The sequence below is a fragment of the Dipodomys spectabilis genome, unplaced genomic scaffold (assembly GCF_019054845.1).
Source record: "Dipodomys spectabilis isolate Male_0828 unplaced genomic scaffold, ASM1905484v1 ptg000146l, whole genome shotgun sequence".
Classification (NCBI taxonomy): Eukaryota; Metazoa; Chordata; class Mammalia; order Rodentia; family Heteromyidae; genus Dipodomys; species Dipodomys spectabilis.
In genome coordinates, this window is record NW_024870823.1 from 461,252 (window position 1) to 486,380 (window position 25,129).

At 46.2% G+C, this 25,129-nt stretch overlaps 1 protein-coding gene across 6 annotated transcripts in view; it reads left to right on the forward strand.

The window, feature by feature from the left end:
• Window positions 1–25,129, forward strand: part of Tmem229b (transmembrane protein 229B) — a 42,600-nt gene that overhangs the window by 15,342 nt on the left and 2,129 nt on the right. For 3 of the 6 annotated variants that reach the window (XM_042691811.1, XM_042691813.1, XM_042691812.1), the window contains exon 2: window positions 12,962–13,116. The gene's annotated coding sequence lies outside the window, so the exon portion shown is untranslated. Of the gene's footprint in view, window positions 1–11,401; window positions 11,470–12,961; window positions 13,117–19,094; window positions 19,184–25,129 lie in introns of those variants that run through there. The other 3 variants (XM_042691815.1, XM_042691816.1, XM_042691810.1) reach the window with 3 other exon arrangements.

The following is a 25,129-nucleotide window of genomic DNA, read 5'->3' on the forward strand; positions in this document are numbered from 1 at the left end:
GTCTGCTTGTCCAGCTATTTTTCTTCCTTCTCTTCACAAGCTCATTTCTCACGTCCCCTCTACACACTAGCCCAGTGACCTCCTTCCTCCATGGTCACCAGTGCCTCTGTGTTGCCAAGTCTTTTCCATCTCTGTGTAACCTGCCTCTTTAACTGACCCTCCCCTGGGTCATTCTCCTACTTCTGCTTCCTGGTTGTTCCAGGGCTCTTTCCCAGGGTTCCTCCAGCCTTTCTTATCCTTCCTTAGGCCCTTTCAGACCACTTCATCTTCTACCAGCACTGGATGTCACCCCTGTACCCTCTCCCCCCACAATGTTCCTCCTTCTGCAGTGCTCCATCCAGCTGGAATCCCAAACCTATCCAGTCCACACTTAGTGCATCTGAAATGCAGTTTATTGTGGCTCCCAGACTCCCATCTCCCCACCCCTTCTGTCTTCTCTTATAATGGCATGACATTGCCCAAGGCAGTTGTCTGTATGTCATCCTTAACTCATTCCCCTCTCCTCCCAATAGAGCACTCATGGAGTCCTATCAGTCATGCTTTCCTAATAGCCTTGCACTAATTTATTGTGTTTCTTAATAGTTGTCACTAATTCGTGGTGTCTGCTAAACTCCTAATTTTCTACTTGGACTGGAAGAAGACCCTGAATTAGGGTCTTAAAAGTAACTAAATATTATTCTAAATTGTAAGTTTTGAGAAACAATAAAGTTTATATGGTTGCTATGCCCTAATTGCTTCTTCTTGATTCATGCTCATTTTTTTTTCTTTTCTTTTCTTTCCCCTCAGTGCTGAGGATAGAAACCAAGACCCCAAATGTGCTAGGCAAGCCCTGGACCACTTAGCTAACCCTCCTTTCCTTTTAAAAATAATTTTTTTCGGTGCCCTATCATAGATGGGACCCTGGTGTGTATAGTGTGCCAGCAGCCAATCAGGACCATGTAATGTGGGTTAGCTGCCTTTGGCCTGGATTGAGGTCTTTGAATCTATACGCTTTGTACATACCTGGGAACACAAACTAGATACTGAATGAGTAATTACTTATGAATGAATATGTAGATGTAGGTATGAATAATAAGATGAACTTGGAAAGCCTTGTTTAGGTAAAAAGCACTGTGAGAATGTAAGTCATTGGCAGTTTTCCAAGTATTTGATATTACAATAGAATTACCAAGATTTTGGCACAGTGGGTGAATCAGGTGGCAGAGCACCTGCCTAGCAAGTGTAGAGTCTTAAGTTCAAACCCCATATTATGCACATACACTCACACACACTAGTAGCAACACAGTTGGAGCAGTGAACTGAGGAGGGGCACAGTGCTTGTGTCAGAGGGAGAGTTATTCTGGAGTTTGCTCATGGGGATGCCAGTGGGGTGCTGGAAATGGGGCATCTGCCCTAGAAAGCCTGAGTGACATCTCAAAGACAGAAACGTGGCCTGGACCATTTTTTAAAAAGCCAATAGCATATAAAACCCTGAAGCTGTGGTTTAACAAGTATACCCTGATACATGAGAGCTTAGGGCAAAACAGGTGTCAATACTTGGAGAATACATTAAGTAGGGATGGTTCTCAAAGTTTAACCCTGTTTTCTGACATTAGGATGGAGGCCTCCTGCAACACTGCTGATCTTGGGAAAAGAAAGGAATAAAACGATGGAGAAGCAAGAAAAGGGAGGAAGGAACTATGTCTTTGAGGAACTTTTTTTTTTTTTTTTTGCCAATCCGGAGGCGTGAACTCAGGGCCTGGGCACTGTCCCTTAGCTTCTTTTTTACTCAAGGCTATCACTCTACCATTGAGCCACAGCACCACTTCTGGCTTTTTCTGTTTGAATCGAACCCAGGGCTTCATGCACACTAGGCAAGCACTGTACCACTAAGCCACATTCCCAGCCCTTTGAGGAACATTTTGACAGGTAGAGGTCCCATAGCTGAAACGTTTGTACCCACTGAAGACATCTGATAAGTACTATTGTTTTGCCTGGATTTGCCCTTCATATGTCTATATCTTCCCCATTCCCACTATCCACTTTGTTTCCTTGGTTGTGGGATTTGAACTCAGAACCTGGGCGATATTCCTAAGCATTTTTGTTCAAAGCTAGTGCTGTACCACTTTGAGCCATAGCACCACTTCCAGTTTTCTGGTGGTTAATTAGAGGTAAGAGTGTCATGGGCTTTCCTGCCTGGGCTGGCTTTGATCTCAGCTTCCTGAGTAGCTAGGATTACAGGTGTGTGTTGGGGTATACTGGGGTTTTTAATGTACAGTCTTGTGCTTGTTAGGCAGGTGCTCTACCACTTGAGCCATGCTTCAGTTAGTCCTTTTTTTTTTTAACCAGTCCTGGGCTTGAACTCAGGGCCTGGGCGCTGTCCCTGAGCTTCTTTGTGCTCAAGGCTAATACTATACCACCACTTGAGCCACAGTATTACTTCCAGCTTTTTCTGAGTAGATTACTGGAGATAAAAGTCTCATAGAAATTCCTGCCCGGGCTGGTTTCCAATGCAACCCTCAGATCTCAGCTTCCTAAGCAGTTCAGATTATACAGGTGTGAGCCACTGGCACTGAATCCCTTTTTTGCTTTCATTTGTTTTAGCAGTACTGGGGTTTGAACTTTTAGGCAGGCAAGTCCATTTGGGGGAACACCACCCATGTGGAAGAACCTGCATGTGTTGAGCTCAACTCAGTTGAGTCACCACTTCACAATTATTTTCTGCTGACTGGTCATGAGAAACAAATGCTTATTTGTCATGCATGCAAATAATATAGAAGAATGTTATTGCGCAGGCTACTCAGCTTTATTGTATATTGCAGAGGTATAAAAAGGAGCTTCGTGTCTTCTCTGCCTCTTGAAGCTGCCTGCAATAGAGCAGGGGGAGACAAGACTTGGACTCACTGAAAGGTAAAGGGCAATATACTGTGACTGCACAGGGAAGTCCCCTAGAGCTGGGCCACAACCCTGGAGGAGAGATGCCTCTTAAGCAGCTGAGGAAAGGTGTCTTAGGAGTGTGCAGGACGAGGGATAAGGGGGATTGTGGGTGTTAAGTTAGGTGCCAGTAATTTTTTTCTTTTTCAGTTTTCATCTCACTGGAGGGTAATTGTTGAGGGCTTGAAGGTCAGGTTGATGCAGGTCAACGTAGAGGAGAGAGCAGGGCATTGCAGGTGGAGGGAATTCTAAGCAGAGAAGAGACAAGTGTGTATGCTTGGGTACCATCAAATTATGGTCCACATGGACCAGTCTTGGTAAGAATAGAGGACAGGATTCACCGCCTTTGGCTGTGTGTGTGTGTGTGTGTGTATGTGTGTGTGTGTGTGTGTGTGTGTGTGTGTATGTGTGTGTGTGTGTGTGTGTGTGTGTGTGTGTGTGTGTGTGTATGCACCTATATGTACGAATGTGCCAGTAATGGGGCTTGAAGTCAGGCCTTGTGCTTTTGCTTAGCCTTTTCACTCAAAGCTGGCACTCTACCATCTGAACCACACCTCTAGTTCTAGGGGTTTTTTGCTGTTTAATTGGAGAAAACGGACTCTTGGATTTGTCTGTCTAGGCTGGCTTGGAACCTGAACCTTCAGATCTCGGCCTCTTGAGTAGCGAGGATTACAGTGTAAGCCACCAACCTTTGGCTTTACAACATGGTTTATTCACCAAAACCTTACGAATACCTATTTGTACTAGGCATAAAAAAAGAAAAATAACCAACTTCCTCCTATGCTTGACTTCCAGCTAAAAGAAAATAAATAAAAATAATAACCTATCTTGGGGCTGGGAAGGTGGCTCAGTGGTAGAGCGCTTGCCTTGCATGCCTGAGGCCCTGGGTTCGATTCCTCAGCACCACATAAGCAAAAAGAAAAAAGCCGGAAGTGGTGCTGTGGCTCAAGTGGTAGAGCGCTAGCCTTGAACTGAAGAGCTGAGGGACAGCGCCCAGGCCCAGAGTTCAGGCCCCACGACTGGACCCCCCCAAAAATAATAATAATAACTTTTCTAATACTGAAGAGAAATTTATTTCATTTCTAAACTATTTAGCTTAATTTAACAGCCTTGTTTGCCCTGGTAGTCCTGCTTGTTCCTCAGGATATGAGAAATACTTTTTTTTTTTTTTTGGTTGGTTGTGGAGCTTGAACTCGGGGCCTCAGCAGTGTTCCTGCCTCAGCTCTTTTGCTCAAGGCTAGTGGTCTACCATTTTTACCCATAGCTTCACTTCCAGTTTTCTGGTTGTTAATTGGAGATAAGAGTTTGATGGACTTTCCTGCCTGGGTTGTCTTTGAACCACAATCTTCAGATCTCAGCCTCTTGAATAGTTGGGATTACAGGCATGAGCCACACACCCCTGGCATGAATAATACTTAAAAAAAACACATTTCATTCTGTTGTCACTGTTAATTGTGTTGTTGTTTTTTTCCTAACGAGAACTTCTATTTTTAAACTCTGTCCTTGTTTAACAGCTCTGGTTTCTGCCTGGTGTTGGGTAAGCCCTGTGAACTGCGTTCCTTGTATCTTTGGGGTTTTCTGGTTATCTCTCTAATCATGAGAACTAGTTCCAGTTACCCCTGGTTGTAGACAAGTAGGTGGATGTGTCTGCTGGGTAGTGGCAGAGGGATCATCTATCAGATGATCCCTTGCCTCTCTCCTCTAGTGACTGGGTTTGAATCTTAGCCCGCACACTTATTAGCCCTGTGACACTGAGAAAGAATGCAACCATTTTGAGTCTTACTGACACAGTAAGGTAATAATAATGTCCAACTGAAAACATTTTTGTAAGAGCTAAATGAGATAATAGAGCAGATTTTTTGGAACAAGATCACATATGTGTATGTGAGGTCAGTACTATTATTGTTATTTTTATCATTTTATAGTTCTCCTCTATGTTTTCCCATCTGCCTTCTGGATTCAGGGAGCCCTTATAATTCCTTGTAGTTTTCTGGTGCTACAATAGATTGATTCTTCCTCGATGATGTGTTTTCTGTCATTTCTAGGGCTTTGGGGGAAGCAAATGCATGCCCGTGGCCATTGTGACACGGACCAGCATTTCCTTCCAGTTGTTTTTCTCCATGCTATATGTGTATGTGTTAATATTATCTGTAATAGATACACCAAGGTGTGTCACATGCATCAGCTGGTCCACCAGCCTGGTCCACCCAGGGCTAGTCTGCGTCACCAAGTGTGCTGTGTCACCTGCCAGACTGAAAGGTGATGAGTTCTCAGCCTTCCTCAGGCTGGTGAGGCTGTCCTAATGAATGTAATGGGTCCTCTGCTTCCTTTGTCAAGAGGAATGTTAATTATTTTCAGCAGTCTAATTATGTGGCTAATGAGAGACTGACTGAGATAACATTCCCTTTAATTACTCTTGCCTAACTGCTGTTTGGAGCCATAATTTGAGAATGTTGCAGGGCTGGGTGTTTTCTAGGTAGATGGAGCTGTCCAGCAAATGACTGAGTGGGGAGCAGGATTGTTGGGCTTAGTGCCTGATATGGCTGGAGTTAGGGTTCAGCCCAGGGCATGCTAATCTTTCCTATGGGCCTTATTTATAGGAAAGGGACTGTTTGGGTGGGTCAGGTGGAGCCTTCACACCTCCCACAGCTGAACTCTCATTCTTCAATCTTCCCCAGAGAACACCTGCCCTTCAGTCAAGTATTATCCAGGACATAGATATGCATAGATAAGGAGGGCCTGGTCCAGATGGCTTTCTAAAATACATTTTGTATTACACCCTTCCTCTCATTGCCTAGGAAGAATGCCATACATTTGGGTTCTGATTCCTACCACACTCCCAGGTGTATCTCATGTACTATAGTCTTCCTGTAGCACCCTCTAAGCTGAGCTGTGGTGGTTACATCTTTAGGTATACCCCAGCCCGTGGGTGATCTCCAAAAGACTCTAAGGGGACAGATTGTGTGAGGAACAGTTGTCAACTGTAAGTGGCCCATTACCATAGGCAAATCCAGTCCCTCTAGTTCCTGCCTCTACTTCCCTATCTGTCATGGTTACTGTAAGGGGGAAAAAGCACTGGTAAAGGTCTTGGCCCGGTCATTTCCTAGCTGTCCCTTAATTTCTGAGCTTCACTTGTAAATTGGGATTTCGGTCTCATCTACTTGTGGAGCTTGGCGAGAAGCCCATTTTTGAAAAGCTGTCTGGTCAGCAATAGATATTGTAGAGTTGTTAGTTTTAGTCCCTCTTTAAAAAAAAAAATTGAGACAGGTGCTAGTGGTTCATGCCTGTAATCCTAGCTACTTAGGAGGCTGAGATCTGAGGATTGTGGTTTAGAGCCAGCCCTGGCAGGAAAGTCTGTGATACTCTTTTCTCCAATTAAACCACAAAAAGCTAGAAGTAGATGTGTGGTTCAAGTATGAAGCCCTTGGGTTTGATCTTCAGAATCACAAAATAAATTAATAAAAATCTAGCAGCCAATGCTCCCAGTTTACTAATACTCTACAGTTCAGGTAAGGATTGACTACCTGGAAACTGTTGGGTCTTGGGATTTTTATCCCATGGGGGAGGACGGGGAGGAGGGATAAAATAAAAAGCATATGGCCCTCCTTTGTGGCCATTGCACAGAGGTTGCACAGGTAGGGAAAGGCATTACCTGTGAAGTTGGTCCTCTTTGCCTTTCCCATTGTATCTTGTTTACGCTTCACATTTTAACCTTGAGATGACATGGGGAGTGGGCTCTATAAAGATTGAGGGCCAGAATTCCTCCCCCCATCCCAGGTAACTTTATATATATATATATATATATATATATTTTTTTTTTTTTTTTTCCAGTGGTGGGGCCTGAACTCTGGGCCTGGGCACTGTCCCTCAGCTCTTCAGCTCAAGGCTAGCGCTCTACCACTTGAGCCACAGCGCCACTTCCGGCTTTTCTTTTTGCTTATGTGGTGCTGAGGAATCAAACCCAGGGCCTCAGGCTTGCAAAGCAAGTGCTCTACCACTGAGCCACCTTCATAGCCTCTGCTTTAATATTTTAATTAAAGAAGTTACCTGCGGGGCTGGGAAGGTGGCTCAGTGGTAGAGCGCTTGCCTTGCATGCTCGAGGCACTGGGTTCGATTCCTCAGCACCACATAAGCAAAAAGAAAAAAGCCGGAAGTGGCGCTGTGGCTCAAGTGGTAGAGCGCTAGCCTTGAGCTGAAGAGCTGAGGGACAGCGCCCAGGCCCAGAGTTCAGGCCCCACACTTGACCCCCCCCCAAAAAAAATTAAAGCAGAGGGGACTCCATTGTGTTAACTGAAATGGCCTATTTGTGGGTGAAGCTGGGGTTGGAACCCCAACACAGCAGAAGACAAAACAAAACAGAAATAAAAACCCAGAACAAAACAAAATCAACAAAAATGAAACTTGACTAGGTGAGAAATTTGACTATTATCTCTAATCCTGATTTATCTGAAGTTCCTATAAGCAGTTTAATTTCTGCTTGGTAGTGAGGAACTTTGGCTTTTAGCCTACCATGTTGGATCTAGTGCTGGGTTTAGTTACAGCAGTAGCCTCTTGTAGCATTCTTTTTCATTCATTCCAACCAGAATCTCAGGATTGGCTCCTATTGGAGCATATATCCATCCCTAGCCAATCATGGAGCCAGGATGATCTGATGTTTTACCATGATGGTGCACCCATTCCTTGCCCTTGAACCATACCGATACCAACTGCTCTGGCCTTCCTATTTTCCTTCCTTCCTTCCTTCCTTCCTTCCTTCCTTCCTTCCTTCCTTCCTTCCTTCCTTCCTTCTCTTTATTTTTTCTTTGATCCTTTTAAAGCTAGGGCCTTACACTTAGCACACAGTCTTATCACTTGGCCTTAATATTTCTCAAACTATTTACCTTGCACTGATGTAAGATTCTCTTCACCTACTATTCCCTCTCCCTAAGCTCCTTGAGTGATTTCTTCTCATCTTTCCTATCTATGCCTGAATGCTACCAATATCTTTCTCCCTAGCTAGATATGATGGAACACTTACCTATAATCCAAGGTACTCACTAGGTAGAGTAGCTGAGCTGAAAGTTCTAGGTCAGTTCTGGGAAAAATTAGCAGAACCTTCAAATAGGGTTTGGAGCATGGCTCAAGTGGTTGGAGCAACTGCCTAGCCATTGTGAGCCCCTGGGTTTAAGTAGTCAATGGAGAAAGAAAAGAAAAGAAAGAAGGGAGGGGAGAAAGACTAGCTTTCTAGAATCTAGCCTTTTCCCTTCTTCACAGCAGAATATGAGTGATAGATTGTTTACTCATTCATCATGTTTCCATCCATCGGAGGGAGGGGAGGGTCAGGGCAGGAGCACTGTCTTATCCATACCTTGTACTGTGTCTGTCCTTCCACAAGTACTGCTGGAACTCAACACCTTGAATAACAGGTTCTTGAACTGAGTGGCTTAGTTGTAGAAGCAGAGCATTAGTGCCCCACTGGTGGACCAGTCTAGCCTTATACTCCAAAAGACCCTCCGACTTTCTGCCTGCTCTGATGAGGTGACAAAGGGCAAAGTCCTTGTTCCTAAAGGACATGGACAGTCATAGGAAGAACCCAGATAAACTCCAGGTCACGTTGTCAATGAGAGGCTGTTCTCTCTTGTTTTCTGGCTGACAGGAGAAGGTTTGCTGGCCTCATGTGACAAGGCTTCTAGCCCCCTGGCTGTGGCCTGATGGGATCTGCATGGGGGATTATGGCTGAAGGGCGGGAAGGAAGCTCTTTACTGTAACACATGCCTAGCTCTGGGAAAGTGGCCAGGCAGCTAATTAGAGAGCCTAGCAGCTGGCCCGCCTATCAGACAGCAAGCAAGAGCAACTCAGTGCCAGGGAGTAGGATGAGGTGGGGGAAGGAAAGAGGCCAGTGACCAATCTCCCAGGTATAGGAGTTGGCCCTTCAGGGTTTGCTCAGAGAGGGACTTGGAAGAAGCAGGTAAGGTACAATAAGCTACATGGGGAGGAAGAAGGAAGGAGAGGAAGGTTGATAGACAAGGTGGCCTCCAAATGAAGGAGAAGACAGAGGTATGGTGTAGAGTAGGCAGGGAGATCCATGGTCCAATCCTAGAGTGAGGGGACAAGGACAAGTACAGTGGGACCCCAACTGCCATTTCTACCCACTTCCCTGTCTCTTCCTTGCTTCTAAGGGGCCAAATACCACTTGTCCTTTGGAGGACTGAAAGACCAATTGCATTTGCAGCTGTGCATGGTCACTTTGTGGTTTGCGAAGTTGCCAATTCCATTAGTCTTCAGGGTTGGTTTTACTACCAGGATGAGTAAAAGCAATTGCTCTGGGTTATCTGAGAAGAACTAAGGGCTTGGAGGAACCAGAGGGCTCCCTAATGGGTCTTTGGGAATTTTCTCTTTACTTTGTGACACCTGGGTAAGGAAGCATATATTATAAGAGACCTAGTTGTTATTTGTCCAGGTTCCTGTCAAAGACTCCTGTGTTATTGATAATGGGAACTTTTGGTGGCACCCGAGTTTTTATGAATAAAGCCCTTATGTTGGAACCCTCAACTAGCCTGGCCTGGGCCGTACACCAAAAGACCAAAGGATGAGATTAGAGGGTTGGACCATCTAGCCCCATCTACCCACCTCTAAGGATAGGAACTCTCGGACATCAATATTTGCTGTGCTCCCAGTGGCTGAACATAGAGGTACTGGGAGGTAGCCAAGTGTAAATCCTGTCCCTGTATTTTTCTACATTCATTTCTTTCATATGGTTGTCCCAGGAACCAGACAACCAAATAGGGATCAAATAAGGGTCTTGGGAACTGATTTGCACTCAGCCTATCAGAAATACACGTGATAACTTGTTACTGCTTGTGATTGGCATCTGGAGGGGCAGTATTATGGGACTGAGCCCTCAAAAGCAAGCATCTGGTATTATCTTGTGGTGGGAGCATCCGTCATGATGAATTCTGGAATAAGCAGCTGTCTTCTTGGAGAGCTACTGGGTGGAAGTATGTGGGAAGTCCCATACATTTGAGAAAGATTCTGTGTTGTGAAGGAGAGTGCTTTATCTTTTTCTGGGAGGTTTGAGAAGAGGAGAATGGGAAGGTAAATGGGATGGTGTTTGCTTGCCTGTATCCATTCTGGCTCCAGTCTTGGGTTCAGGACATGGAGATGGGGGCTGGGGAAGATGTAAGTTCCGGTCAGAGAACTGGACTGAATCCTGCAAGCCCAGCTTACCCTAAATAGTTACAGAGGAGAAAAAAATGATACAGAGGAATTTCCTGCCAGCAGCTGCTGGTTAAACCTCTTTGGGAAATCAATCCTTGTGAGTGAAAACTGGCTGTGCCTTTTGAGATTGCCTGCTCATTGTAGAAATAAGAAAATAGGCACTATTATTTTTCAGTCTGAGCTAGTCTGGACCCCTGACAATCTAGGAACCTGTCTGGGGTGCTCTGCTATTTGAGCCACACCTCCAGGTCTCCCTGTGTATTTTTTTTCATGTACCCCCCAACCCATCTACTCAATCTCTCTTCACCTCAGCCAGTGTGATGGAATTTTCAGAGACAGCCTTGGTTATTGTAAGTATGTTTCTGGGAGACAGCTCTTCCATGATGCTTTAGAAATTAGAGACTAATTCCAGTCATTACTAGGAGCGGTTATCACTCAAGAATTTAGCTGGGCCCTGTCTACCCTGCTTATCTGCCCATTCAACAGAAATTCTGTGGCCTCCAGGAATTCATCACATGGTGGGGAGACAGACACATGGAGTGATTTTCAGATGGGTGAGTGGAAGCATGGTTCATATCCTATGGGAACACTTTGAAGGGGTTCTGTACAGGGCTCCAGAGAGGCACATGGAACCTGAGGAATGGGATCTGCATTGAACGTGTATACTTAGCCAGATCCCTTACTCTCCTGAGCCTGTGTTTTTGTTCCTAAAGTGGAACACAAACAAATATCAAGTCTTGGAGATATTATTGTCACTCTCATGTGAGTGCTGAGCGTGAGATGATGCACTAGAAAAGCTCAAGTTCCACAACAGGCTCCTTGCTTAAAGGGCCCTTCCCACATTCCTATTCCCTACAGACCTTTAGCTGGGGTCCTGTAATCTACCAGGAGCTTGGTGAGCTCTGTCCACTGGCACTTTCTCTAGAAGGACAGGGAGAGTCAGAGGGAGGTAGGGATGGCTTGTGCTCTACCAGGAAGAGGTGGTAATCCTGTTAAACTAGCATCTCATCCACTCCTTGGGCAAAGGCTTGCAGACCAGGAAGCAGAGCAAGTCTCCAGCCAGAGGCTGGCTCCTGGAGGGACCTGCTCTAACCACTGTGTCTTCATCTTTCAGGACAGCAGTTCAGTCAACAGCAGGCTTCCAGGCCTGACTGTAGCACCACCAGATTCCACTGGCAGGATGTGGTCTTTGGTTTCCGTTTCTGTTTTGTCTCCTGCTCTGCTGTGGTCTTTTGAAGGCCCCGGGGAAGGGGAAGGGCTCATGAGTAAGACTAAACATCTTAGGCCATGTGTCACAGTGGTGCTGGTTGTAGAGGTTATCAGGCATACTTCGTTAAGGCCCTTTCTTCCAGCTGATAGGTACGTGCCAGGGTAACCCCTGCCCCTCATCTGGCAGACTGGGAGAGGGGAGGAGGATGTACAGTGGGGGTGAGCTGGAGGTTCCTGTTTGTGGAAGGGCTGGGGAGGGCCAGGGCCAGGCAAGGCCAAGCACAGACACCACTGCACTTCATACCTGACTTTCACTTTTCTCGGCACAGAGGCCCCAAGGGGAGGCCCAGGGGCACCCCCAAATATACCTGATATAGTAAGATTTAAGTCCTGAACCCTTTTCCTTTTACTTCTTTGCTCTCCTCCCATGCAAGTTATCAGCTTAGGGGACAAAGGGAGAGAAAGGATTTGTATCTGTTAAAAGTCTGGAGGGGGGAGAGGGAAGGAGCTGGATGTGGGCATTGGCACTAGCTGGCACCTCTGTGGCCTACCCTTCTTGAGTGGGCTGGAGAGGAGGATGGGGCTGTCATCAGCCACATACTGTTCTCACTGAAGTCACCTTGCTGGGCTGAGCCCTCCTCTTGGGTTGTGCAAGCTCTGTGTCAAGGGGGTTCCAAAGGGAAGTCTGCATCTGTGTACACGATGCAACAAAATATGTTGACCTCTCTAGCAAATGGTCAAATCAGCTGGCACTGGTGGCTTACGCCTGTAATCTTAGCTACTTAGGAGGCTGAGATCCCAGGATTTGTGATTTGGAGCCAGTCTGGGCAGGAAAACCCACGAGACTCGTCTCTAATGAACTACCAAAAAAGCCTAAGTGAAGCTGTGGTTCAAGTGGTAGAGAGCTGGCCTTGAGCACAAATGCTCAGGGACATTACACAGGTCCTGAGTTCAAATTCCAAGGCCTGCACCAAAAAACCAAAAACAAATGGTCAAATCTTGGGGGTATTATTAAAAACATGTATGTAGTAAAACTATGCAGTAAGATTTATATCAGTTTAGAGCCAGTTGTTAATATAAATAGTAAGGGCCTTAGCAATAATCATGGTTAAAAATATATATAAAGAGATAAATATTAGGATGGTGGATTGCAGGTAAAGGGTTTTAGCACATCTTTTGTTTGCCTTTTATTTTTCTGTGTGTGATTATATTTGATTCCCCAAATTCTAAAACAGATGTCCTACAATGTGTGCCTTCTATGGGGTTCTCAATTGCCCTTGATAACAGATGTGCCCACTGCGAGGTAAAAGTGTCATTTGAAGCTAAGAATGAAGCTAGATTTTAAAATTATATTCTGTCTCAGGTTTACAAGTGTGTACACACTCATTCACTCATGACACAAGAGGTCCTAAGTCCTGACCCCATGTGTGGACTGGCCAAGAACCAGCTCAGGCTCTCATGGCATGATTATCACCAATCATGAGCAGACAGGACAGCAGAGACGAGATGGCAGGTTCCAGGAGAGGAAGGGAACTGGTGGGCTGCTGCAGAACCCTGGGCCTTGCACCTGAATCTCTGGCTGGTGTAGTGGCTCAGGGCTGGGGAAGATTAAGCTTACAAAGGCCTCTTCTTTTGTTCCCAGGGGCACATGGAAGCCAAGGATCAGCTGAGCCCTGGGGCTGATACTTGCCCACATTGCTGATCCCTGGTGTGGCACCAAGACAAAGGTTAAGCCAGAGCTCGCCTACACAGTGATCCTGATGTCAGTTCTGAACCACTCACTCAAGGCTGAGATAAGTGAGTATGTTTTGGCACCAAAACATGAAAAAAATGCCCCTGCCTGTTTGTGTATCCAGTGTCCCATCTGAAATGGCATGAGTCCAGGGATTTCAGTTCTGAGTCTGTCCAAGGGCTTGTCATGTGGCTACAGTTCTAGAACGGCTAGGCAGAATGGAACATTTCAGGCCATGTCACTGTTGGAGCCATCTTGCAGCCACCTGACATCTAAAAACTGGGTCAGACCCAGACTGGCTGACATAAGTGAAGCCAGGCACTAGCACCTGGGAGAGGCCATTCCTGCATTCTTTCTTAGCAATAGGCTCTTGTGGACTTAGGGTATCAGGTTTTACTTCTGTGCAGTGGGATGTGTGCCTATCCTTGAATGGAGATTCTTTCCAATACCATAAGCAATTCTTTCTTTTTTTCTTTTTGTATTTGCCAATCCTGGGGCTTGAACTCGGGGCCTGGGTACTGTCCCTGAGCTTCTTTTGCCATGAGCAATTCTTACAGTACAGTCCAAGAGACCTTGAGTAGAACATCTAGGGTCCCTCCTAGAGAAGGGAATTTGTGGAGTAAACTTAGCTACCAAAAATGTGACCCCCATACTGCCAAAAAGATGGCTTCTGCACAAGGGCTGTGGCATGGTTTAAGTGGCAGAGCATCTATCTAGCAAGAAAGAGGCCCTGAAAGCCAGCCAGGGTAGAAGAGACTGTGAGACTCCTATCTCCAATAAACCACCAGAAAACCGGAAGTGGCACTGTAGCTCAAGTGGTAGAGTGCTTGCCTTGAGCTGAAGAGCTGAGGGACAGCTCCCAGGCCCAGAGTTCAAGCCCCACGACCGACAAAAAAAAAAGAAAAAAAAAAAAAGAGGCCCTGAGTCCAAACTCCAGAACTGCAAAAAATAAAATAAAATGAAAATGACCTCTCAGGAAGCCAGGAGGAGCAAGTCCTTTTGCTCTTCAGCAGCACCTCTTTCTAAAACCAGAGAAACCCCATGTAGGGTGACAGACCTCTGACCAAGGAACCATTTCTGTCTTCATCTGGCCCTTCTTCTCCTCCACCCCACCCCCACCCCCAGCCTCTGCCTCTAACGTTTCTTTTCTTATCTTTTCTTTTTCTTTTTTTCTTTTTTTTGTCAGTCATGGGGCCTGAACTCAGGGTCTGGGCGCTATCCCTCAGCTCTTCAGCTCAAGGCTAGTGCTCTACCACTTGAGCCACAGCGCCACTTCCAGCTTTTTCTGCTTATGTGGTGCTAAGGAATGGAATCCAGGGCCTCATGTATGCAAGGCAAGCACTCAACCACTGATCCACCTTCCTAGCCCCTCTAACTTTTCCTTGGTGCTTAAAAAAATAACAATTGGCTGTAGTCCCAAGCCCCAACAAAGTCCATCTGGCCTGAAGTCCAACAGTGGGGTCTAAGACCAGTAGGAAAAGAGCTCCTTGCAAGGTAGGGAAAACAGAGCTAGTGCTTTGGTGGTCTTATGCGGACAGGCTTTTGGGAGCTTGTGGGCTGGTCCATGGGAGCTCAGAGCCTCTGTGCAGGAGTCTGCAGGGAGATGGAAAAGGGGTCACTGGGTTATTTCTCAGCTGTGGGCAGATCTTGACTCTCCAGATACGTGTTTGCAGCTCAGGACCAGAAGCATTTTCACGCTCAGCTTTGGGCTTTCAAGACCAGGTTGTGATTAACAGGTCTTTCAAACAGTCCTCTTGTGTATATTTGTAGCCTGAGTGGTATGAACCAGTATGGACTTGAGGGGGATTGGGAGTAGGGAGTCAGCCATGAGGCCATTAAGGGAATGGAATGTAGTGACTCAGATGTAAGGTCTATTCCCTCCCCCCCACCCCGAACACCCCCCCCTCCACAGTGACGGAGGTCCTTTGAGAAATCTATAGCATTGTCCTTAAGATTGTTGTACACCTTGATCTAGTGATTCCACACCTGAACTAACTCATTAAAAATATTTCAATAGGGCCAGGAGTGGTGTGGTACGTACCTGTAATCTCAGCACTTGGGGAAGCTCAGGCAAGCAGATGGTAATTTTGAGGTCAGCCTGTGCTACATAATGATGTACTGTCTAAAAATGAAAAAAAAAATAGAAATCTTTCATTAGGAAATAGTCCCCCAAAAGCAAATGGCTCTTGCAGAAATACAAGGAATTTCTGGGGTGTCATCTCTAATAGTGGAAATAGTGGAATGGTGGAAATGGGAAATAATGATTTCGTTTGAGTATCTTGGCTAATTACAGTTTTCAACTTGGTAGAATATCACATAGTCATTTTGATAATGAGCACGCAGGCTCTATTACAACTTTGAAAAAGTTCTAAGTAAAAATGGCAGGTTATAGAGAACAAGCATGTTTTGAGAACTGTGAAGCTCATACGTGAGGAGGAATTGTACAGAGGAAATGATGGTGGCTATTAGTTTGGTGTTGTGATGAGTGCTTTGCCTTTCAATGGTGCATGGATTGAATCCTTTTAAAGTTATTTAATGGGATCGACTATAGACATTAAAAGTGGCTTTCTCTAAGATGTGGGATTGAAGAGGCTTTTGCTTGCTAAGTCATTCCTTTTTATAATATTTAAATTTCAGCTGTGAACTCATGTTGTTTTAGTAATTGAAAAATAACAATAAAGCTATTTTTAAATGCTAGAATTAAAAATTTAAGGGCTATATTCTTCAAGATGAGGAGAGGAGAAAAGCTGAGCCAGCTAGTGGTTTACAACTGCCTAATCAGTATTTAAGGGTTTGGGCCTGTTTAGGCCCAACCATCCATCCATCTATTCCACAAGTATTTTTGAAGTTACCCCAAGTGAAGAAAACAAAGCCCCGTCCTCCATTGCAATTTGGGACATACTATAAATAAGCAGCAAAATGCTGTGAAGAAAATAAGGTGGTAGGGAATAACTGGACATGGTGGTACATACCGGTAATCCCAGCCCTCAGGTAATCCCATAGCAAGAAGATGGCAAGTTCCAGGTCAGCTAGGGATAAGAGTGAGACCCTGTCTCCAAAAACGAATAAAAAGATGGGAAGACGTGAGCTATGTTGGATTGGGGAGCCAGAGAAGGCCTCAGGGGTGACAGCTGAGCTGAGACAGACGAACAACAGAGAGGAAGTCATATGGAGGTCTGAGAAGAGCAGTCTAATCTATACTCAGATGCTCAGCCTGTGGATCCCACCTGAAGGGTGCCCTTTGTGCCCTGAGGCTTGTGGACCTCTAGGCTAGCATTGGCTCCACTCACCAAGCCCACTTGCCCCCTTTGCCCATGCTCCAGGTAGGAATTTGGTTATTCTCTGAGTCCCTCTAAAATCCTGTGTGGAACAGTTGTCTTTGATACTCTGGGCAGATGGCTCCTCTAGGCAGCTGCACACAGGCCATTGCTCCTGGCTGGCATTTCCACAGCAGGGCTGGCAGTAAGGAAAGCTCTGGGTAATGCGCCCCCTGGCAAGAATGGTTCTTACACTGAGGCTCTGAGGGCTGCCATGGTCCTGTGAGGGTCAGCTTTTTACTTTTTGCGGGGGAGGGGGGGGGCTGGGGGTGATGGGAGCTTAAACTCTGGGCCTGGGCGCTGTCCTTCAGCTCAGGTGAGCCTTCTACCACTTGAGCCATAGTACCACTTCCGGCCTGTTCTGGTAGTTTATTGAAGAGTCTCATGGACTTTCCTCCTCAAATCTGTCCTGAGCAATACCCATAGCAAGCATACCCAGCTAGTGGTCACAGGTTCCCCACCCCTCTTGCTTCCTTTCTGGCCCTAGAGAAAAGCTGTTTTCCTCCTCACACTACCTTTGCTACAAGTTTAGCTCAGAATTTTTTTTTTTTTTTGGGGTCCGGTCGTGGGGCCTGAACTCCGGGCCTGGGCGCTGTCCCTCAGCTCTTCAGCTCAAGGCTAGCGCTCTACCACTTGAGCCACAGCGCCACTTCCGGTTTTTTTTTTTTTGTTTATGTGGTGCTGAGGAATTGAACCCAGGGCCTCATGCATGCAAGGCAAGCGCTCTACCACTGAGCCATCTTCCCAGCCCCCTAGCTCAGAATTAGTTCAGAACTTTTCCTTCCTTCCTTCCTTCCTTTTCCTTCCTTCCTTCCTTCCCTTTTTTCTTTTTCTATCTTTCTTTTCTCTTTCTTTTTTTCATTCTTTTGTTTGTTTCTTGAGGCTTCTTCCTTCCTTCCTTCCTTTTTTTCTTTTTCTCTTTCTTTTCTTTCTTTTTTTCATTCTTTTGTTTGTTTCTTGAGGCTAACACTCTACCACTTGAACCATAGTTCTACTTCTTAGTTTTTGGTGGTTAATTGGAGATAAGAGTCTCACAAACTTTCCTGCCTATCCTGGCTTTGAACCATGATCCTAATATCTCAGCCTCTTGAGTAGCTAGGGTTACAGGCCTGAGCCACTGGCACCCAACAATTTTAGAACTTTTAACTTACCCCAGATATGGAATAATTGTCCTTTTCTTGTTGACTCTCCTCTCCCCAAGCACAGACCTAGCTAGGGACTGACTTGAGGTCTCTAAAGCTGAATCTCACTGCCTTGTCCCCAGGGCCTCTTAGGAGTGCTGTGTGTCTCCCTAGAACATGGAAATGTAGGGGCTGGGGGTTTAGCCCAGCGGAAGGGTGCCCGCCTGGCGCACGCAAGGCCCTGGGTTCGGTTCTCAGCCCTGGGGAAAAAAAAACAAAAACATGGAAATGTAGTGGATTGAGAGGGAAGTGAATGGTGTGGCCAGCCTAATTGCATGCAGGCAAGTCTATTTTTCCAGGAAGATGCATCTTGGGACAAAAGTTCCCAGAGTCATTGTGTTGTGGGCACTCAGCTTCCTGGAACAAGATGAGAGTTTTTGGCAAAACCGAAGGCAGTCATTCCATCTGGCTTTGCCTACAGCTTGTCGTGGTCTTTTAAGGCCGTCTCCTTGCCAGTCTCTGCTGCTCACGCTGCTCTCACTTTGCTCGCCACACTGTGGCAGAGCTTAGCAGGCTCTAAGAGGAGCAGGTAAGATTCTCCTAGGGACTTCTCCACTTTGCCACAATAGGTAGTTCTCTGACAAGTCGCCTGGAGCTCCGGCCCTTCACGGGATTCCCTGTTCTCAGGCTCTTCATTAGCAAGGGCTTCTCAGAATCATTATTTCCCAAACTTCTGCGTGTTAAGTCATCACTGCTCTCCAAAAGCTTTTTTCCTGCTTCCAGCCCTTCTCACGCATGCCTACACACTTGAACTTTCTTTTCTGGGCTGTTCACTCCTTGTATCACAGTCCTCAGGATGGCTGTTTGTCACCAGGAGAAAGAAGCCAACACCCACCAAGCTGCAGGTTCCTCTTGCGCAGGATTTCCCAGGACTCTGATTCCTAGGCTGAGTAAGGAAGTATTGGAAGGGGTCCAAGGGAAAGGGGGTCAGGTTAAGGAGACTGGAGCCCAGAAGAGGGTGGTGAGCCTGTCCTCGCTCAGGGTCTAGCCACGGCTTCTGTGATTGTCAGAAATAAGATTGGCTAGCTGGGCACAGCTGAGATCTGAAGTTCACAGTTTGAAGCCAACAATTCCTGTCAGGAATGTGTGTGAGACTCATCTCCAACAAACCAACAAAAAGCTGAAAATGGAGCTGTGGCTCAAGTGGTAGAGAGCTAGTATTGCGCAAAAAAGAAGTTTACGGACAGCACTCAGACTCTGAGTTCAAGCCTCAGGTTTTTTTGAATTTGTGATCCTCCTGCCTCATCCTCCTCTCTGATTACCAGTGTGCACCACCATGGCTGGCTAGTTCGAGCCTCAGAACTAGCACAAAAGAAAGAGAGAGAGAGAGAGAGAGAGAGAGGAAGGAAGGAAGGGAGGGAGGGAGGGAGGGAGGGAGGGAGGGAAAAGAAAATAGATTTGGGAGTTGAATTCTGAACATACTCCCAAGCCAGAGCCTCAGCTCTAATCTTAGTATCTTCCATCCCCCCACCCCCTACCCCAAGCATCCAAGCCCCAAACACTGTCTCATGTTCCTTTGTCTGAAGTCCCATCTTCTTTCCCCAGCCAGGTCTTTCAGTTGACCTCATTCTTCTTGAGAGCACCAACTGTGTTTTCCTGGCACAACCCCTCAGACAAGATCTGACCTTGCCTAGGTATGGTTCTGTCTCATCTTTACAAGTACTTCCTGCTGTCCAGAAAAAGAACCCAGGCCTGGGGCTCCCCCTGTTTTTCTTCTTGTTCTGAGTTTGCCCCTTTTCACACTTTCATCTTACTTCTGCTGAGGGTTTTGGAATCTAGCTCTTCCAGATCACCTGGGAAAGACTGGAGCCTGTGGTTTCCACCAGCTAGGAAACCATTCTTGACCTCCCAAGGAAGATGAGATCAGAGGCAAGAGAGCAGGGTTCAAAATCAGCATCAAGATGAGGGGGCTGGCTTGAGTAAGATCCATGCAGTCATATCAGGCTGCTGTAGGAGAACGCTGACTGGAAAACCCCTTTCTCAGCCCAGGATCCCGGGAGCACATCTCCCTTGCCCAGGGAGGGCCAGGGATGGTATGCAGGGCAGGCAGGCAGCTCTAAGTTCCAAGGAGCCAAGTCATAGCAGAAGGTCGAGTGGTCTCTGTATCCCTGGGCCTGGGCCACAGGTCTCAGGGGCTGTCAGCCTCTTCTGCATTTCCTTGGAGTCAATCTCTTTGCCTAAAGAGGGGTTTCAGGATAAAGTGAGCATTTGAGAAGCTGTTCTTGGCATGCCCACTCTTTTATTCTACCTTCTTTCCAAGCCTGATCCTCAGGGCTGGCCCTTCACCTCAATTCAATCACAGGGAAGTGGGCAGTTCTCCTAGACTGTGTGTGAGGTTACTGTTTCGTCAGTGTTGCCTGGCTGACTGGCTTGGCACTCTGGGTAGGGTAAAGACCTTGCAGCTGGTAGGGAAAGCGGTCCTGAGACTGGTGAGGGACAAGAGCACTGTGATTCTTCCTCAGGTAGGACATGGCCCTTGAACCAAGGGAGGCTATATAGGGCTGGGAAGGTGGCTCAGTGGTAGAGTTCTTGCCTTGCATGCATGAGACCCTGGGTTCAATTCCTCAGCACCACATGAGCAAAAAGAAAAAAAATCTGGAAGTGGCGCTGTGGCTCAAGTGGTAGCGTGCTAGCCTTGAGCTGAAGAGCTGAGGGACAGTAACCAGTTCCAGAGATCAGGCCCCATGACCGGCACCCCCCCCCCCCCCCCCAAAAAAAAAAAAGAACGAAAGGCTATATAGATGCCTGGCTCTGGGCCAGGAAGGACAGTACCCATTGGGGAACAGTTGCTATATTGAATAGTACATGCCTATGAGTTCATTCAGCCTCACAAAACCCTGGAGGTAGTTATTCCTATTGTTCTTCTCCTGTAGGGAAACAGAGGTTTGGGGCATTTGGGTAACTCCCCAAAAGATTCCACAGAGGTAGCCTATCAGGCCAGACTCTAGCCCGGGCAGTTAGGATCTGGGCCGCTGAGCCCAGAGGCTCCATATCTATCCCTTGGTGATGGTTTGCTGTTGGGGGTGCATTCAAGGAGTTCAGTACAACCTGACACTCTGTCTCAAACAACAACAGAAGGAATTATTTCTAAAATGCCACTATGATTATTTCTCCCACGTAAAGCCCATTAGTGGGCTTTTAACACCTACACTTCTAGGGAGAGTTGGCAAAGCCATTCCAGACTCTTCTGCCTCAGAACCTGTCCTCTGGATCTTGACATTGCTATCTTTAGTCCTTGGGATAACCTTTCCACCTTGTCACAAACCCCAATGACCCATGACCCCATTGCCCTCTGTGTGACACATAGTACTGACTTTGCTATGATTTATCTGAAGCTAGCATTAGCAGCTGCTAGGATATTTCATATAATGGTAAGAGAAAGGAGACTCCAAACACATGACTGATTTTACAAAGGTGCGCATCTATGTAAAGATACAGAAAAGTTTAGCAACAACTACATCTAGCTGCTTATATCACACACCCTAAATTTGCCACACACACACAGACCTAAAGAGACCTCAAGTCCTGTAAAACGAATGCACATACCATATGCTGAGTATGCCGGATGTACTGAGTGTATCTATGGAACAGAGGGACAGACCCCAGCTCAACTTCCCCAGCCAAGCATAGAACAGAGCTTCTGATGACTCACACCCTCACAATCATGCCAGGCAAGATCTAATCCATACACATGTGAACTGAGTAGTAAATAATAGGTGATTCAGGTCACCAAGTTTTGGGCTGATTTGTCAGTGGCATTTAGTAACTGCTTGAGAAACATCTTCATTCCTTTGCTGAATGCGTATGTGTGTGCTGGGCACAGTGCCAGGCATTGAGATTCAGCACTGAACCAGACAGACAGGTCCTTACTCTCTGCAACCCTGGGTAGTGTGGGGAAATGACAGGACATGCTGGAGTTATTCACGGCCTCTGGTTTCTCAGTGCTTGGTGGTACCATTAGTCAGGATGGAATGGGAGGGAGAAAGATTGAGTTTGATTGGAAAGGAGTTTGAGGTGCCTGTGGGACATTTCAGGTGGAGATGTACAAAGAAAAGTATGTTGTAGGTACAGAAAAGAAAGGTCTGGCTTGGGACTGGAAGTTAGCAATATAACAAAATACTCTGTACCAAAGAAAAAGGGCTGGGAAGATGGTTCAGTGGTAGAGTGCTTGCCTTGCATGCATGAGGCCCTGGGTTTGATTCCTCAGCACTACATAAGCAGAAAAAGCTGGAAGTGGCACTTTGGCTCAAGTGGTAGAGTGCTAACCTTGAGCTGAAGAGCTGAGGGACAGTGACCAGGCCCAGAGTTCAGGCCCCATGACTGAGAAAGAAAGAAAGAAAGAAAGAAGACAGAGGAAGTGCTGTAGAAATTTAGAAGAGGAGATTTTTTTTTTTTTTTTTTTGTCGGTCGTGGGGCTTGAACTCTGGGCCTGGGCGCTGTCCCTCAGCTCTATCAGCTCAAGGCAAGTGCTCTACCACTTGAGCTACAGCGCCACTTCCGGTTTTCTGGTGGTTTATTGGAGATAGGAGTCTCATGGTCTCTCCTGCCCGGGCTGGCTTTGAACCGCGATCCTCAGATCTCAGCCTCCTGAGTAGCTAGGATTACAGGCGTGAGCCACCAGCGCCCGGCTGATATTTTGTTTTGAAGATCAACTGGACACTGAGTTTGAACCTGTAGAGGTAAGAGGAGAGGGCACATCACACAGAATGAACAGGACGCACATCAGCATAGGGAAAGATCATAAAGTTTTGAATGTCAGACCAAGAATGCTGTAGTGCTTCATTAGGAGGTGGGCAGCCATCTGAGTAAGTGACATGATGCATACTTGGTTTGGAGATGGGTAGTTATGTGCAACAAGATGAGTTTTGAAGTAGAAATCAGGAGATATTGGTTCTAAGTAGCCAAGTATGTTTGCAACATGACTTTAACTCTAGTAACTGAAAGGCTGAGGCAGGAGAATTGAGAGTTCAAGGCTAGGCTGAGCTACACAGTGAGAACTTGTTTAAACACAGAGAGAAAGAGAGAGAGAGAGAGAGAGAGAGAGAGAGAGAGAGAGAGAGAGAGAGAGAAATCTGCCCTAGTCTCAGCTCTTCCATTTACTGGATGTAAGACAAATCATTACTCTTCTCTAAGCCACACTGCTTCACTCACAAAGTAGGAATAAAACTACCTGTGTTTCACATGAATCCTAATTAAGAGCTAGTGAAAACAAGTATAATTAAAGTGCTAGGAAGAATGTAAATGCTGCACAACGGTGAGTTAGCTATTGTGACAATGAGGCTTGTATTAGCCAAAAGATGATGCCAGGATCCCCAGGTGGTAGGTAAATTACAGGTGTCTTCTTCTTCTTCTTTTTTTTTTCTGTCAGTCATGGGGCCTGAACTCTGGGCCTGGGTGCTGTCCCTCAGCTCTTCAACTAAAGGCTAGTACTCTACTACTTGAGCCACAGCACCACTTCTGGATTTTTCTGCTTATGTGGTCCTAAGGAATCAAACCCAGGGCCTCATGCATGCATACTACCACTAAGCCACCTTCCCAGTCCACAGGTGTCTTCTTAACCTTTGTCCTTACCCCCATCTTGGAGAGGAGATTGACAGATATCAAGCCAAGTGTCCTCTGGCAGCTGGCAGACCATCCTGTTCTTGATGCAACCCTTGAACTCTCCCACATCTTTCTCTGCATAAAAAGGCCATGTTATTTAGGCTCATGTTCAGCAGAGGGCTATGCCAGCAGCTACAAAACAAGGCTATAAACTAATGTGCCCTCAAGGAGTTCGCAGGCTAGTTGGGTCATAAAGGCTTGTACATCAAAAAAACAAAAGTAGAAACTGCACAGTTATAATCCCAGCACTCAGAAGCCAGCTTGGTAATGAGACCCTGTCCTTAAAACAAACAAAACCCCCAACAGTATAGCCAGGTATGAACCAGTTGCTCACACCTATAATCCTAGCTACTCAGGAGGCTGAGATCTGAGGATTTTGCTTGGAAGTCAGCCAGGGCAGGAAAGTCTATGAGACTCTTATCTCCAATTGACCATCAAAAAGGCAGAAGTGGAGTGCTAGCCTTGAGCAAAAAAGCTCAGAGACTGTGATCAGTCCCTGTGTTCAAGCCCTGGGACCAGCACAAAAACAACAACAATAAATACATTTCAGTACGTATGGTAGCATCTGATAATGAGCCAAATGAGTGGTCAAGACCCTGTCTGGTATACGACAAAAAAGCTAGAGGCCAGTTGTCCAGGACAGACTTCAGGGAAGCAGGAAAAGATGGGAGCAAGACCATGCAAACTAATGAGGTTTGAAAAGGAGGGGGAAGGAGAGAAAGGTCTGTCAGCCCACTGCTTCCCCTCGACACTCAAAACTTAACACTAAGACTTCACCCAATGTAGCAGTGAAAAACAAATGTGAAATGCCAGCTTCAGGTAACTGCATCTATAATCCTAGCTATCACAAGGCCGAGATCTGAGGATCATGGTTTAAAGCCAGCCTGACAGGAAAATCCATGAGACTCTTATCTCTAATTAACTACCAGAAAACCAGAAGTGGCACCGTGCCTCAAAGTGGTAGGGTGCTAGCCTTAAGCACAAAAGCTCAGGGACAGCACCCAAGCCCTGAGTTCAAGCCCCATGACCGACCAAAAACAACAACAAAAACAACAAAAAGTGAAGAAAAGGAGATACAACTTTAGGTGTTTCATTAGGATGGTCATTGTCAAGAAAATAGAAAAAAAATGTTGGCAAAGATGCGGAGGAAACAGGAACATTTGTGCATTGGTCCTAGAATGTCAACTGTGGAAAGCAGTATGTTAGTTCTTCAAAAAGGCAACCGTAGAATAACCTTAGAATTTATCATGTAATTCCACTTCTGGAATAGAACAAAAGATCTAGGTGTGGAGGAGATGTTTGTACACTCATAATCACAGTACCATTATTCCCAGCAGTTCACAGGTGGAAGCAACCCAAGGTATTTATGAACAGATAGGTGGATAAACAAAATATCCCAGCTGGTGGAATTTATTCAGCCTTCTAAAGGAAGGGAGCCAGGTGCTAGTGGCTCACACCTGCAATTCTAACTTCTCTAGAAGCTGAGTAGTTTGTAGTTTGAAACCAGCTGGGGCAGAAAAGTCTGTGAAACTGGTAGATGCAGTTAACCAGTAAAAAAGCCAGAAGTGGAGATGTAGCTCAGTGGTAGAGCACTAGCCTTGACTGAGAAAGGCCAGGGAGAGGATGAGGCTCTGAGTTCAAGCCCCAGTACTATACAAAAAAATAAAAAGAAGGAGAAGGAGGAAGAGAAGGAGGAGGAGGGGGTTTATTCAGACACAGGGCTACAACATGGAGGATCCTCTGGCACATGGTACTCGATAGATAGATAGATAGATAGATAGATAGATAGATAGATAGATAGATAGATAGATAGATAGATAGATAGATAGATAGATAGATAGATAGATATCTGGGGTACTCAGATGGAAAGAATGGTGGGCAGGACTGGGGGGAAGAGGGTGTGGGGGAGTTAGAGCTCCTGTTTGGGATGATGGAAAGGGAAAGGTGGGTTTGCAATCTCCAGGCACTGCCTAGGGAGG